Genomic DNA, 15404 nt, shown 5'->3' with positions numbered 1-15404 from the left:
GATCTATCATATGCTATTGCTATGTAAAGTATGTATAGAACTTTCAATTTTTTGTCTGTTTGTTTGCAGTCTAGACTAGTTATCCCTCTCACACTGACTCACAACTAAGTAACAGACTAGTACTTTGCTGTTGGTAGTTGGTACAGGGATGTGGAAATGGGGTGGGCCAGGCCAGCCCAGGCCAGGGAGGTAATATTGAGTTACGGAAGGAATGTGGGCAGAGTAGTTAGTTAGTGAATATTTGGAATGCTATGCAGTGCCATGTATGATGTGTAAGTGTAACTAAGAAGTGTAATTTGAAAAGAGGAAAAAAATAAGTTTCAACTTGATATTATTCCATCCAGAAGGTAATGGCAAATGGAGTTCTTTAGTGAGTGCAAGAGCAAGACAGAAGCTAAAAAGTAGTGACCTGACAGTTCACATGTGATTCATCATTACTAAAAGTTGTAAGACTGTAAGTTGATGATATATGGTATAAAATGAAGCATGAAACATGAATTTGGGACAGAATGGTTAAGTTATGCCAGAATAAACATAGTTCATTGTTCATTGTCTGGAAATTAGGACATTACGGTTTACCACCAGAAAAGCAATGCTGTATTTAGCCTACGACTTAGACATTAGCAGTGCATTTGGTAATGTTATATACAATTTTGCCTGGCTGGAGTGGAGCTGGAGAACAAATTGTATAATAGTGTGACAGTGTAAGTGATACATCTGGCAGATAAACCACGGTCATCTGAAGGTTTTTATCTGATGCCAAAGGTCCAAGAACTAGTACAAAGTAGCAATGCAAGTGCAACAGGCCTTTATACACTTTATACAAAAGGTCAGCTCGGGTCTTGGTTTAAAGTCAGAGAGCACCCCAGCCATACAAGGCTACAATTCCTTTCGCACATTCAGAACCCAAAACAAGTGTGAAAGAACCAAAGATGGAGGTGTATCCATCTTCATTAAATCTGAATACACCTCGAGACAAGTGAAACAGTAGGCTGTACCTCTGAGAAGTATATGCTGGACAGGAGGGGTCCTAAGGCTCTGGGGAATGAATGCCACTTGTAACCGCTTTAGAGTCAGACCTAGCTCCAAGGGTTTATGTTCAGGCTGGTGAGCTTGTCTATAAAATACCTGAGTGGGGAATGGTGTCAAAAGCCTTTGTGAGCTCTAGGTAGGCTGTGTGGGCCACCCTTCCCTCATCTATAGCCTTGGTAACTGTCTCAAAGAAGTCCACCAGGTTTAGGAGGCTGAGGCATGATCTGCCTTTAACAAAGACAAAATGGGTAGGGTCCAGTGTTTGGAGGTTCCCAATGTCTCTGTTACTGAGATCCATGATGATGCACTCCATAGCTTTGCATACCAAGCTAGTCAGGCTTATAGGATAGTTCCCAGGTTCTGTAGTGGCTCCAACTTTTGTGGAGCGGAATAACCATTGCTGTGCACCACTCTGTGGGCATGCAGCCTGTGGAGAGGCTGAGTTTAAACAGTGTGTTTAGATGAGAGGTTAGTTCATCTTTGAGCTTGTGTAAGATAGGAGGGAGCCTGGGACACCATCCAGTCCCATTGATGCTGCGTTTTTGGCTTTGGAGAGGGCTGTTGTAACCTGAGTGTCTGTGATTTCAGTGGAACTGCATTCTTCTGGTATAGTTATGGGCCCTTTTGGGGGGTGAGAGGGGGGTGAAGTTTGCACTGAACCTGTATGCCAAGATGTTGGCTATATTGGTCGGTTCAGTGTATTTCTCAGCACCAACTCTGAGAAAATCTGAGAATTGCCACTTAGATTCTTGACATAGCTAAAGAATGCCTTGTGGTTATCTTTGGAGTCCATGGCGATTTTTCTTTTGAAGCTAGCCTTGGATGATTTTACAAGAGAATAAAGTTTCTTGCTGATAGTGATCAGGGATGTCTTCCCCATTTAAGTGCATTTATTGTTATCACAAGAAGTTTAAGGCTACTGAGTCTTACTCTTGCACCATTATGCCATGTCAGTTCCCCACCATAGATTGTTGTAAGTTGTGTAACCCCCTTTTCGAGGAGGGTTGTCTTGTGCCAGTCATGCCTAGGTTGAATTTATGAATACTTATTGAATTATCCAGGTCCCATTTGAAAGAAGGTGGTGTGTTAAACTGATTTATCTGAAGAGCAAGTCTATTCCAGAGGTTTTGAAAATTCTGAGTAACTAATTTGTCTCTCCACCTTGTGTTACTGCTCTGTTAAAGCTGGTTTAGATCTGATGTTCTGATATTTTTGGGATTGTTTGATTTGTGAAGGTACAAAAGGTCTTTGACTGCTGGGTCGCCTGACTGTGTGGAAGGCAAGGTATTGATTTCCTCTGAAGAGTCTGTAAGACACTCAAGGCCAGGGAGACAGTGCTTTTAGTCTTTTCTGGTAGCTTAAAGATTTTAAATGTAGAATTCTCTTTGTTGGAAACCTCTAGGGTGTTTACAGCTCCAGTTATACAAATCTGGTGAGGTACCGTCGGTACATCCTAACCTCCTCTGATACTGCAAAAACTTTTGGGTTATGCAAAGGTTTTCTATGCAGAAGTCTATGAACTTATTTCTAAGGATCATCTTACTGCAGGAGTTCTGTCTTTTGTTGTAAAGCATCTGGTACTACACTTGAGCTCTCAAAACCAGTTTTACATTAAGAAACATCGAATAGCGACTATTGCAGTTTAACTCCACTAAAGTGAAATCAACTTGGAGTCGGACTCTGTCTCTGTTCTTAGTGGTGTTATTTTACAACTTTTTTGTTGAGTTTACAAGACCCAGCCTGGTATTTCTTGCTTGTTCATAGTTGATTTCTACATTCTATTAAAAATATCTTAACATGTAAAAACTTTTCATCATTCTATAGATGAGTACTTCTGAAGATGTTGATAATACTCCTTCAAAGAAAATAAAAAGGCTTGTGAAATTCAACACTGATTGGATGAAAAAAATATTCCTGGTTACGAGAAGGACGAGAAGGATATGCTATATGCTCGATGTGCAATAATACGTCATTTTCAATTGGACATGGTGGTGAAAATGACATCAACATATGAAGTCTACACACCAACAATATTTCATCAGCTTCGACGTCCACCAAAATAACAACATTTTTCATGACAAAAAATTCAAAGGAAGAAGATGATATTATTGCTGCAGAAACAGCTTTTTGTTTTCACACTGTGAAGCATTCACACAGTTACATTTCCAGTGACTGTGCAGGATTGCTCTTTTCTTGTTTGTTCCCAGATTCAACAATATCAAAAAAATATTGTTGTGGTAGAACTAAAGCAACAAAAATTATTAGTGCTTGCACCTGAATCAAAAAGAATTATTTTGACAGAATTGCAAGATGTCCAGCCATTTTCTGTGAGCACCCAAATAAAGGCAATATAAAAACCTTCCCATTAATTGTTCGGTATTTTCACAAAGAACAGGGCATTCAAACAAAATTATTAACCTTCTACTCACTGGAAAGTGAGACATCAGTTAGTATAGCAGATTCTATAACAACGGCTTTAAAAGATAATAATTTAAAAATACAAAATGTAACAGCTTTCTCGCTGACAATGCTAACGTCAATTTTGGTAAAAACAAAGCGTCTTTACAGAATTAAAAGACCTTAATTCAAATATAATTGGAATTGGGTGTAATTGTCACATACTACATAATACTGCTAAAAGCTGCACAAACTTTAACTTTTGATATAGAGTCGATCGTTATAAAAATTTATAATGAATTTAGTTCGTCAACAAAACAACTGAAAGAATTATTGAATGGCTAGAAGTAGAGTGGTCTGAAATGTTATGCCATGACTCGATGGCTCACTTTGATGCCAATTGAGCGGTTAATAAAAATTTTGAGCCAATACGATTGTACTTTCTGAGTCAAAATCCAAATCTGAAATTCTTGAATTGTTTTTCAGTGATGAATTGGCATTAGCATACCTGGGGTTTGTTGCAAATGCATGCAGTATTATTCAGAATGCGTTAACAAAACTTCAAAGCAATGATGTTTTAATAATTGATGTTTTGAAATAATGAGCAGTCACTCAGTCAAAAAAATGATGCCTTTTATGGAAGCATTGCTAGAACAATGTTACTAAAATGCAGTGATGACATCAAAAATCCCGTTTCAAAGACATTTTTGACACAGCGATAAAATACCTACAGAAATGGTTTGACTTTGAAAGTAACAAATTTCAATGCATTAATGTCTTATCCTTAAAACCAAATGTAAAAGAATTCTCAATTGAAGAATTAACAAAATTGTTTAATATTACTTGCAATACTGACCTTCTATATGAAGATGTCTGTTTATTAAACAAGTTTGTACTGAGTATGACTGAAGCAAATGTGAAAAACAATAGATGAGAAATGGATAATATTTTTTAAAGATCATCCTGCTTGCAGTAATTTGTACAAAATCGTGGCTCACATACTCTCAATTCCACAATCCAATGCAATTTGTGAGAGAATATTTAGTCTAATGAGTGCAGCCTGGAGAAAGGAGAGAAACAGATTGTTGTTAAAGACTGTGGAAGCTGAATTAATGGTCAAACAAAATTTTAATTACACTTGTAAAGACTTTAGAAAATTTTTATCGACTAAAGATGGTGAATATATTTTGAAACAAGCTAAAAGCTGTGAAAAGTACTTGTAATAAAGCTGTTATTATATAACTTTGTGGATTTAAATCAAAATATTCATTCAAAGGTGGACTACGGTATTGCTGTTATTGCTGTCATTATTATTGTGTGAGTATTCTGTGTATGTAGTTAATTCCATGTATGTGGTTTGATTATACATGTTTATAATTAGAATGCAACTACAATGTTTACAAGGTATCTAATGAATATGTGACTGCAATGCATAATAACTGTGATTCCTGCAAATGTTCAAAGTGTACTATTGTTATTATTATTGTTACTGTGTGACTATTATGTATATGTAGTTAATTCCATGTATGTGGTTTGATTATACATGTTTATAATTAGAATGCAACTACAATGTTTACAAGGTATCTAATGAATATGTGACTGTTTGCAATGCATAATAACTGTGATTCCTGCAAATGTTCAAAGCGTACTATTGTTATTATTATTGTTACTGTGTGACTATTATGTATATGTAGTTAATTCCATGTATGTGGTTTGATTATACATGTTTATAATTAGAATTTAACTAAAATGTTTCGAAGGTATCTAATATGTGACTGTTTGTAATGTTGTAATGCATAATAACTGTATGTATGTACTTATTTGCATATTTGGCTTGAGTAATATATCTCATTAAAAACAGCGACTACATGCAGTCCTTGTCAATTATTTATGTATGAAAGACCTTTTTTTTTTGCTCTTCACTTTGTCCCTCCCTGTCCAATCGGAAATCTGGCAACCCTGGTTGGAGTACACTTTGATTTCCATTTTTTAGTACATGCTTTTTTGGCAGCCAACAGAATTAATCTTAATAAGACTTTATGCATTTAACAAAGGGAAAAAGAACACACCTGCCTGGTTCCTCTTTTCAAACACAGCATATCTGAGAGGAGCCAACCCACTTTAATTTTTGACTCTGATCCTTCAAATATCCTTCTAATTAACCTCATTATTGTATCAGGGAATGCAAATGCTTCCAATGTCCTGTTCATATAATCTTAGCTTACTCCGTCAAATGTTTTTTCTGCATCAAGACCCACCAACAACAGTGCTATTTTCTTACAGTCTGCCTCCCCTCCACAAAACCACAATGATGCATATCCTATCAATTTTGGCAATACCTTTTGCATTCCTTTAACTAGTACAGACATAAACACTTAGTAACTGTGCATTAAACTTGAAATGTGTCTATATGAAACCAAGTCTGAATGGTCTTTTACTATCTTTAGGCAGCACACTCACCAGATCTTTTTTTCCAATATGTTTGTGCAAAATAATGTTAAGTAAAATCATTTAGATCTTTATCACTTTTTTCCCCTCCTAATTTTCATATTTCCACAGGAACACCATATGAACCAGGAGACCTTCCTGAAGATTGATTATATATCAGTTTTTATCTCATCATCTCCTACATTAACTGCTTGTTCTTGAGCCTTGTCTGCCTCTTACCTTGGCATAATTAAGTCTTCCATAACTACTTCCATTTGTATACTTTCTTCACTTACACGTTTCTCTGGTTTATACAAATTTTCATAACATTTCCAAAATATTTCTGAAACCTCTACAGGATCTCTGGTTATTTTTCTTGCTATGGGTTCTCTAAGTTTGGCAACAACCCTGTCAATGTTCTGTTGTCCAAGCTGTTGTGATAAAAGTTTTTGTACTTTGTAGTTGTTACAAAAATAGTTGTTAAACTGCAGTCTTTCTAAATTCATGCATATCATCTGGATACTCCCTTATTTTCTTTTAAGCACTCTGCTTTTGCTCCTGCTATTGCTCTGTGAGATTCCTCTTACTATGCAATTCTTTAACCTTTAATAGTCCCTCTAAGTAATTTCTTAACCATATCTCTTCCTCTTTTATTTTTACCGCTTTTAAATTCCTTTTTCATTTTATCCCTGCCAATAACTATAACTTCTAAAAACATTTCTATCTTCTCTAATGACTCTCAAATAACTTTCACTACCCATTCCTTAAATTCCTCTCTTTTTAACAGGTAGGTGGGAAAGCACCAGTGTTTTATTTTTAGTTCATTATTCTGCATTTTTTATCCTAGTTTTTATTGGTGCATAACCTGAAAGAGTTATTAGATGTGTGTCAAAGTTCTCAACTATATGTACATATTCCTGTACAATATAATTTCTGTCTACTCTAGCCCAGTTACTGGTGAAAAATAAGCAAATTCTATCTGAGGTACTACTACTGAATTCACATCTTCCATACCAAATATTTTCATAAATTTCTTCATTAATCTACCCTCTTTTGTTACATTGTCCCATCTAGGTGTCCCCTGATACGTCAACACCATGGCAAATCAAATTCTAGTTGCCACCTATAAATAACAGGTCCTCCTGAAAGCTGATTATTTATCACAACATTTTCTTAAGCTCTATAACAGCAGTTTTCTGTGGAATATAAATCCATGCCAATGTAATCCTCCTCTTTTTCTAATAGCTCCTTACTACCACAAATCTATCATGTTAGTCTTTTTATTCCCTCATCTATCACTACAGGAGCTCTTCCAACTATTAATATAATTACTTCGCCTTTCCTTTGTTCCTGATATTTTGTGGACTATCCAATCTGAAATCCTCTCTTAGTTAAACTCACATGCTCATTTCTTTCCAAATGTGCTTCTGCAGCACTGTTATTTGCACTCTGCATTCCTTAATATAACAACACTGCTTCCTTTTTTATCTATACTTGTCCGGCAATTCATATTCCAGAATAATATGCACAGCATAGCCTTCATGATAAAAAGCTATTGTTCCCCACCTATTATACATGACAGTTTTTTGAATGTGTATTTCCAGCTTTTATATTACATGCATATACAAATATCTGTCAGGCTGATCGTTTGTACAGTTGTTTCTTCTCATCTCCATTTGAACCTATGTCACATTTTTCAAGATTTTTTGTTTTAATGGAACCCTCAACAAAAAAGTAAAAACAAAACACACCTAACCACTATTAACTTTGAAATACTACGTACATCTTCAAAACATGAAGTTTAAACCTTCAGAAGAGAACTGCCCCAAATTGACGGCTGCACCTATAGGCATCATCTAACCTAAAATTAAGGTTACCTATGCTAAAGCGCATGCTACAGCCTGTGCTCCCACTTATACTGAGTGCTGTCTATTCTTTTCTTATCTCTCTTTCACTCCCAGATATGAAAAACAGCTTGTATGCTTTCAAAGAACATTAACTTTTAGTCCTAAGAAAAAGTGTACTATTTTTACATACAACTAAATTGTACACTGTTTTATTAACTGCATTAAATTATTAAGGTTGCTAGGGAAGCTGTTACCTCTTATTAACTTCCCACAGTTTCAAACTTAATTTTTTCACTTAACTGCTTGCACATTGTACCTTTAAATTTTGAATTTCCTTCAGCAAAGAATACTCAGATTTCTCAAGATTATCTGCTTGCACCTGCAAACAGCTTGCCTTCATGGAAATGTATTGAGCGATAAGTCTTTGTAAATTTCACTAGAATGCACAGCTGCCCTCAGCTGCAGACATTTCAACTCCACTGAACAATATCCAGTAGAAAACAAACAAGCCAATATCTTTGCAGTTGTGAGAGGCTTAGCATGTTAATGGCTTACATCATTTTGTCTCATTTTTTAAAGCCTACATGCTTACAAAACACCTGTTAACAGCTTAAGCCAAAGAAAGTAATCTAGATGTTGACCCTTGTAAAATAAAAAAGGGAAAATATCCTCATTCTACATATAATCAGTGCACTTCTACACCACCCCACCCCAGTAGCCCAAGATCACAGCATATAAACATTAAACTTGCTTTTGTCCAGCCTTTTTTCTTCTGTTATACTGTACAACCTACATTTCTTGCAAATAAAAATAGTACTTGTTTACTTTATCATTTTAACACATACAATAGTCACTGAAAAGACTCCTCCCACATTTAAAATAGCCCTGACTACCCACTACACAAAACTGCTTCACTGTATATAACATGCAGTTGATATCATGAACTGTTTTATGCAAATACTAATAAGAACAAAAGAATTGTTTACTTATAATTAGTTCCCTCCTTTTAGTGTTCTTCTAAACATTAATGATATAATGTGGGGTATATGCTTTACAATCTACCCACAAGTTTAACAAGTCAACAAAAGTCCAGTGTTTTTTCAGTCACTTTTTTTCTGCAAAACCATATTTCACAAATGTAATAAGATAGTTTACAGCCTTCCATTTATTTACTAAATTCAGAATTGCTAGTCTTCTTCCTGTTCAGGAACAGCCTTTGATCAACTGCTACTCTAGGCAAAAGATCTCCACAGCATCCACTCAACACCACCATGTGCCCCTACCCTGGTCTATCTACACCATCAAGATTACTGAAAAAGTGCCCCTGCTAGAGCAGCGCCCTAAGCAGACACCTAGTTGGCCTATGCCTAAGGCTGGCCATGTTCCTGTTCTTCTCCATCTCCCAAAACCAGACACTGATTTAAGCCCACAGTACTGCTGATTCTTCTAGTTAACTCCTGTGCTTTTTTTTGTTTGTCAAGCATTTTTCTTCAGAATACTGAGAAAGGTTTCACTGACACAGTCTCTCTAAGAACCTTACCATCAGAAGAATGTGAAGCAGAGTCCTGTCCTACTTACCAACTCACCCTTTTGTTGGATACACTTTTTTTATTTCCTCCTTAGCTTGATTTGTGTCAAAAAATTACTCTGATCCTCCAGGAAAAAAAACTGGGAAGACAGCTGGATACAGTAACTTGAATCACACACCTGCCTCCTACATTCCCTGATTGCTGGGATACATCTGCTTCTCTTCTGGTGTACAGTGAATAATCACTTTTTACAAACATTCTGCTGTCTCCAATTTTTAATATTTTGCCCTTCTGCCACAATTTTTTGAGGATCAACTATTTCTGCTGGTATGACTGTATATTTACTAATACAGATCTTGGCTGCTTTCCCATGGTCAGGTTTGGAGCTTACACTCGACGTGCCCTTTTAATTATCAAATTCTGCTGAAGAACAGCAGTCCAGTTGTTTATTTGCAACAAAGCCTTCCTAACACTTTCTCTGTTACAGCAGAAAATCTTTTTTTAAACAGTTCTTCTTGAGAAACCTCACATTCAGGCATTTTTTTCTTCATGTCAGCCTCCGATTTTTGTAATTTTATCAGTTCATCTGAATGGCTAGCTAGAGTTTCTTCTATCTGATTAGCATTTTGTTGTTTGATATTTATTTTATTTATTATTATTTATTTGACATTTGTTGACTGGATTAGTCTGGCAGGGCAAATGCCCATTTTCAGCAGAGACCTGGGGAGAAAAGCTCCAAAAAAGGTAGACAATATACAATGAAATTAAAGTGGGCACAGCAATATTCCTTCAATGTTTCATTTATTTTAATCACCTCTGAGTATATTTGATTTACTTTTTCCTCTAAATTACTGGAAGCCATCTCCTGAACCAGAGCTGAAGCTTGAGCTGAAGCTTGAGCTGCTTTTTGCTAAACAGCTGGAGAATCCTTCCCAGACATTGTTTTCTCTTCACCTTTTCTGCTTGATTTTCTTTCAGGTTTTCTAAATTTCTTATTTGCTGGCCATCCAGGGAGTGTATTTACTAGCCAGTAACTGAATTTTATAAAAACGTCAAACACACATTTTCAATGGCACTCATTTTTCTTAGTCTCTGTTTTCACACTAGGAGAGATGAAAGTTACGCTATTGATCAGAGTGCTGCCATACTGGAAGTCTTCATCAATTAAATAAACTTTGGAAAATAAACTAATGCAAACATTGTACAACACTGAGCAAAGTAATTCTAACAAGAAAAAAAAATCAGTAAAATATTTAAAAAACGTTTATGTAACCAGTCAGACCATAAAAATAATTAATCTGCTTGATCATTATGAACAGTAAGTAGTAATGATAGGTAAAGCTGACATTGGTTTAAAAATGGTTAACACAAGACCAACATCAGTGTCACAAGAACAAGTTCAGTGAATGTTCAAGTCCATCTGTAGGACTGCTGGAAAAATGTGCATAGGCGTAGGAAAAGAGACCATGTATGATACTTGTACATGCTGAAATACTCCTTCTTGAAATAAGATCCCAAGTTTCATGTATACTAGAAGAAAGGCAAAGCAATGAATGAGAAAGGAGAGTTGTGTAAGTTGAACTTACCAAAACAGTAGATGTTAAAATGACCTCTGCTGCACTAGCCTTCGTTATATGGGTTATATATCCTGCTAAGGATATAACAGCCGTCCAGCTTCCAAAGCTTCAGGGCACCTTTCATTTCCTAACCTGTCAAGTAGCTCAAGCTGAGCTGACTAAAAGACAAGTTCAGGTGCCAAGCTCTTCAGAGCTTTCCTGCCAACAGAGAGACAGAGGCTAAGCCCTGAAAGGGCAATGCTAGAAACAAAAAAAAAATGCCCACATAGTGGCATAAAAACTACACCAAAAAACAAGGGGGTGGAGGGAGAGACCTGCTACTGCAGCAGCGATCATTCAAACATCTACTGTTATGGCACGTTTACTTACACAACTGTACTATGTTCATCATATTTACTACTGCTGCAGTAGCCTTAGCTATATGGGTACATTATCATAACTAACTGTCTTTGGGAGGTAGAAGAAGAGTCCAGAAGCACCTGGAGGATGGCCCTAGCAAAAGCTGATCCAGACCTAGAAAAGGAACCAAGCTTATAGTGCTTTGTAAAGGTATGTACAGTGGACCGAGCAGCAGCTTCTAGAATACTTCTAGAATACAACCCTTTCCAAAAAGCCATAGGTGAAGCCAAGGTCCTGGTAGAGTGGATTTTGACCCTGTCTGGAATACATTTATTATATTGAGCATAGCAAAAGGTAATAGCATTTGACAACCATTTGGAAATAGTCTGTTTTGACACAGTTTGTCCCTTCTTAACCTCACAAGAAATGAACAACTGATCCAAAGATCTGAAAGTTCAAGTCCGGTCAAGAAAGTACCTGAGTTGTCTGTGAACATCCAAGGTATGCAGTATCCTTTGTCTCTCATTTTTAGGTTTGGAAAGAAAACAAGGAGATGGATAGTTTGACTTAAAGTAAACTCTGATACCACTTTAGGCATAAAAGAAGGATTCGTTCCTGCAAGAAACCCTCTCCCTATGAAAAACAAGATAGGGCTGACTCATCATAAAAGCTTACAACTCAGATACAGAGTCAAGAAATATTTTTGAATGTACTCATGGAATCCCAGCTTTTGCAAAAGATCTCTCGCCCAAGACAGACAGATTCCCAACACTATGAAAGAGACGCTGCAAAGATAAGTAAGTTGTCTTAATATGGAAAATATGGGTTCCCTGTAGCCTGCAATGAGCTATAACTACAGCTAGACACCTTGTGAACACTCTTGGGGAAGTGGATAGTCCAAAGGGTAAAACAGAGAACTAATAATGCAATATAGATACACAAACCATTAAGAAGCTTCTGAAGTCTGGATGAATAGAGATGTGACGATAAGCATCTTTTAAGTTTAGTGTTACCAGGAAACTTGAAAGAGGAAGAAGAGATAACAGATTGTGAAGTGACATCATTTTGAATTTGGGTACTACCACAAACTGGTTTAGGAAGGAAAAGATCCAGAACTAGTCTCCACACACTGCCTTTCTTTGGCACTAGGAACAATCATGAATAAAACCTCTTCTCCACCTGTGAAGTAGAAACTGATTCTATTACTCTTTGGGACAGCATGTGATGAAACAATGGTGGAAACAAAATAGTTTGAGCTGGATAATGAGGAATAACTACCTGGAAAGGATGAATTTCCTCCCACTGCAATTTGTAACCTCCATGAATGATTTTCAATGCCCATTTGTCTGAAGAGATCTATTGCCAAAAAAAAAATGGAGATTCAGACTTTCTGGGAAAAAAGGGAGCCAGGGAGGGGGTCACAAGCTATCTTGAACAGTCATTCAGACTGGACTGTCCTTAGTTTTAAGAGATTCAAGGTTTCTTTTTTGGAACCCCCTTGCCATTTCGTCTTAAATGTCTGTTTACCAGAATTTTGTTGTGACTGTTTATACTGTTTTTGCCAAAAGTGAAAAATTTGGAAAAGGAGGGTTAAACTGTCTTAGATTACCTGGATTAGCTTGCTCCTTCATTACACATTTTGATCACCTCTGCGTCAGAGGGACTAAACACTAAAGCTCCATCCAAGAGAGAGTTTAAAATCTCATTTTTATCATCTGACAGGTTCTGAGAATGCAGTCATGTAATCCTCCTTAAAATAGTACCTGTAGCCAGAGCCTTGGAAGGAGTATCAATAGAGTCATTCACACACTGGGAAAATGAACAGTGACCCGTGCAAAAGAAGAAACTTAAGTTATTCAAAGCAGATTTTTCCTCACAAGAAGAAACAGCAGATAACACATTCCTCATACTTTCACAATTTGTCAGAACAAACTAACATATGAGCCCGAAGATTCAAAATTGTGCACACTTTTTTCCCATACCTGTTAATAATTTTCCCATCCTTATCAGAAAAAATAAGATTGGAATTAACTAAGTGCTTAACAGCACTGGAATCAACTAAAGGAATAGTGTATAAACATTTAAGAGACTGAAGAACTTTTTACATCCTATCAGCCTTTTTAGGGGAGGCTGGCTGACTATCAGTAAAATTGCAGGAAGTAACACACACACATACACGCACGCACACACACTCTAAAGCAGAAAGAACTGGGGGGAATGGATGTGGGTTCTGGAAAATTCTTCTGTAACAACTCATAGTATTTTCTGAGGGACTGAGAAACCTCAAAGTTCTCCACTGAAAACACTGGCACATTCTAGCAATAGTTTCAGAGAAACAGAAACCTCCACAGGGAGAATCAGACAATAATCTCTCCAACAAACTCTTAATCAGAAAGCTGAAGAAAAAAAAAACTGTATCCGTCTCTGCATCTTCCTGTTCAAATTCAGAATCTCGAATCTCTTCAAGAAAACAGGGATCCCACTTTATTTTACCAGAAACTACTTTACAATAAGGATGAATAGCCCCAAATTAAAATTTCATTCAGACCCAGTAAACTAGTCCCAGCCAAAGAAATTTGAGGAGGAGTAGATACATGCTTGGCTTTCTTTTTAGAGGAAAAATGGGGCCAGCCATATTAGTAATGGCAGCAAAGCAGCAGCTACTTCCCTACGGACAGGCACAACATTCTGGCACAACAGGGAAACCTTCCCTGTTCCCTCTTCCAAGACCACTTAAGGGGCCCCAACAGCTGCAGAGGACATGGCTAACCCTAAATCCATAGTGGCTGTTAGTGATACACCAGTGGGATCCAAAGCAAAAGTTGAGTGGTCTGAGGTACAATGGCTACAACACAGCCACCCACCTGTGGCTGAGGCAAATTGCTAGCCTGATGTCATAGCAAAGGTTGTTTGTTTAACTTTCTTTTTATGGCTGGAAGGAGGACAGTGTAACCAATAGTCTGTTCCATGATCAGGCTGAAAATGGTGCCTCTTTCCCTAGGAAGACCAGCACCAATTACTGGTAAGCAGTACAAGTCCTCAAAAGTTATCTTTTTGACTGAAAAAAAACACAGTAAAAAGCATTTTAACCATGCCAGCCTTACAAAAGAAAAATAACTCAATTTCGCCACAGAAATTTTTTTCCAGTTATTTTACACTACTTTTAAACTGATAGAAAAAAGTGCTCCATTTAAAAGTACATTACAGTCTCTAGAGAGTTGTTAAAACACAACACTTCTAGCTTTAATATAACTTCTGTGAAGAGGAAAGTAATAAAACATCAGTAAAATTAAGAAAATTATTTTTTTTTTTCCAAAGGGAACTTATCTGTCCAGCAAAGCAAAGCACAAGCTGATCATTGATCCTCGAAAGCCTCAGAGGAGCATACTGTTCGGTGACAGTAAAGCTCTGAAGGGCTTCACTCCCAGATTTTGTCATTCAATCAGCTCAGTCGAGCCGCTTGACAGTTTGAGCTTGTCGAATGTGCCCTGAAGCTTTGGAAGCTGGCCGGGTGTTAAATCCTTGGCAGGATATAACCCATATAACTAAGACTACTGCAGCAGTGATCAATATAATGAACATCTAATATCTCACAAAGACAGAAGTGGCACAGGTAGGAGGCATTCTTTAAAGAGGGAAGAATATTTACAGCAAAAAATATGATAAGGAAATTAAAAAAAAGGTTTGTCACACAGAAAAGGCATATTACTTCTGCAGGGCAAGCGGTCCATTATTTAAAACAATATTTTAAAGGACAGAGCAACAGCAAAACTGTGGTGCAGTTAAAACAAAGGCTAAGAAATAGACGTAAGGTGGAACAGAAAATTGCTGTTGATTGTTTGTCACATCCCAAGCAAATTCTGATGTAAAACTAATAAACTGAAAATCAGTAGCAGCATCCAACCATTGGGTCTCATCTGCCAAACGGCTCTATGTTCATTTTGCTGAGATGAGACACATACTAAATGATACTGTCCTGATTCTTGCCTGACTGATATTTAAGGTTAGGATTTTCTCAGATAACCATCAATGTATGCTACTATTACAGACTGAGGTGCTTTACTCTACCCAGTACATATAAACTTGTTAAAACACTTCACACTAACAGAGAAAGTCTCTCAACACCCTGAGAAATGACCAAGTGTGTCTCATTTACTAATACTACATGGATGCATTATTAAAGTAAATGAACAGTAGAATTCCACAAACTTAACATTTCTGAAGGAGTCTTGTGTTAATATTACTACATTACAAAA

The 15404-nt window shown here is 36.8% G+C and overlaps 1 protein-coding gene across 1 annotated transcript in view; it reads right to left on the bottom strand.

Moving 5' to 3' along the window:
- EVC2 (EvC ciliary complex subunit 2) overlaps nt 1-15404 on the bottom strand; it is a 1983677-nt gene that overhangs the window by 1556725 nt on the left and 411548 nt on the right. The window lies entirely within an intron of this gene.

Source organism: Protopterus annectens, chromosome 14.part0 (assembly GCF_019279795.1).
Source record: "Protopterus annectens isolate FY-2018-M chromosome 14.part0, PAN1.0, whole genome shotgun sequence".
Taxonomy (NCBI): domain Eukaryota; kingdom Metazoa; phylum Chordata; order Ceratodontiformes; family Protopteridae; genus Protopterus; species Protopterus annectens.
This window is presented reverse-complemented; position numbering and strand designations above follow the sequence as displayed.